Here is a 2273-nt window from a genome sequence, read left to right on the forward strand (position 1 = left end):
TAATATATATAAAATAGAACACAAAAATATCATAGTTTTAGATATACATGTTTGTAAGTCGGGTACAAATCGGGTCTTATCGGATCGGGTCGATTCGGGTCGGTTCTGTTCGGGTCCGGGTCTATTCGGGTCGGTTCCTTTTCGGTTCCGGTTCTTTCGGGTAAAAAAAATTTAGACCCAAAAGGTACTTGTACATTTTCGGTCCGGTTCCGGGTCGGTATTTTTGAGTCGGTTCTGGTTCGGATCTTCGGGTCCAGATTAAAATGCCCAGGCCTAACTTCCACTATGAGCTCGATTGTTCCGCTTAGGGCCCGTAGGAATCTGAAGCCTTAAACCTCTTACACCGGGACAAATGAAACTACTATATCCGGAAAACTTCTACTCTGTCACTGTTTCCCGCGGGTTTTTTTCATTGGAATTACAGCGAAGTCGAGTATGGACAGAGAGGGTAGCTCCTTTTCGTCGAAAGCTTTGAAGCAGTAGCCATTCTTAATTCATTGTTACCTTGATAATTCCTGATAACAATCGTTGTTGATTTCCAAATTATTATCTAGCTTGTATAATCGTAAAACTGTGTATAACCGACATTGATCAAACGTTGTTAACGTAACATAATAAATTGATGTTGGCATTGACTTACCTATGACAGCATAACTAATTTTATATCGCCTATAGAAACCAACATACATAATTGTTCAAATAGCCTACGCACAACAACATCATATTTTATGATAATCATGAAAGTCTCTATTAAATATAATGGTAAAAAAATTTTAATTTTTTTTTTGTAACCCACAATTTAAAGCTATATCAAGAAAAGAAACACACATAATATTTTTCTTGTATGAAAGAGTTTCCAATTTTAAACAATAATCTCTTGAGACAAATTCAAGGAGAGTTTGATCTTTTATATAGATGTGAATAATTGTAATAAATTTTGGATTATGATTTCTTAAAAAATAAAATTTACTATTTAAATAAGAAAGTTTATTATTTATAAGGAAATATTTGAAATATTTATTTTACAAATTTTTTGTTTAGATTTTTTGTTTAAAAAGAAAACTACAATTAAACACTCTTTAAAAAAATTCTTTTTAGAAGATTTTATAAATGATAATTACTATCAAGTCATTATTTACAATTATATTTTCTTTATGATTTTAGAAAAGAAAAATTGTATTAAATAAATTATTTTTCAGATTTTTTTTTAAAGATTTTTTAAAAGGAAAAAATAATTTAGAGAAAGAAAATTACTGCAAAATAAAAACTATCAAATAATCTTTTGCTATTATCTTTGTTTAGGATTTTTTAAAAATAAAAATTAATATTAAATAATTCCTTTGTGTTATTATCTTATTATATTTATCTTATTAATTATGATATATCTTAACACATGTCATCATCTTTAATTTTTAATTGCCTTGTGTCACCATCATATTAGTTATCAACTTTGAAATAATATTTTGATATTATCTTTGTTTAGGATTTAAAAAAAAAAATTACTATTAAATAATTTCTTTGTGTCTTATTAATTATGATAGATTTTAACACATGTCATCATCTTAAATTTTTAATTGCCATGTGTCACTATCATGTTAATTAGCAACTTTGAAGAACCAAACTTTATATAATAAGATTCAGATATAGTCACTTATATTCATTATACATAAAAGATTTGAACAATTATCGAATCTAGCTAGAAGATATTGATCATGTTTGATGATGATATCAATTAGTAAATTATATCAATTTATTTCAAGTTGATGGATTAATTTATTAGACTGGTTGGTGAATAATTCATAGTAAAATTATTACAAATAAAAACCGTTAAATAAAAACAATGATGGAAATAACCTTCAAACAATGGGCAAAAAATGTTTTTATAAATACTTTTGTTTCATCTAGTTCAGCTAAACAAGAAAGGTAAATAGTTATAGCTAGTTCAGTTAAACTATTTACATTTCTCGTTTAGTTTTTTTGATTAACCTGGGGTATCCCAGGCCCATGGAGAGGCTCAGACTAATCCCCAAGGGGAGGTGCAGTCCACGGATAGACTCTCTCTCCGGATATTCAAATGGGCCCTAAAGCATGGATCCATATCCGTGTGGGGTGTCCAGAGACATCATGAGGATTTTTCTGTTTAGTTACCTATTTAGTTTTCTCATTTCAGCATTTTACCTAAACTTTCTTTTCCATTTCAGCATTTTTCCTATTTTGTTAATTATTTATGTTTGCTTATATAACATAGCCAGTTAGTTCACCCCATTGCCCAA

The sequence above is a fragment of the Brassica oleracea genome, chromosome C4 (assembly GCF_000695525.1).
Source record: "Brassica oleracea var. oleracea cultivar TO1000 chromosome C4, BOL, whole genome shotgun sequence".
Lineage (NCBI taxonomy): Eukaryota > Viridiplantae > Streptophyta > Magnoliopsida > Brassicales > Brassicaceae > Brassica > Brassica oleracea.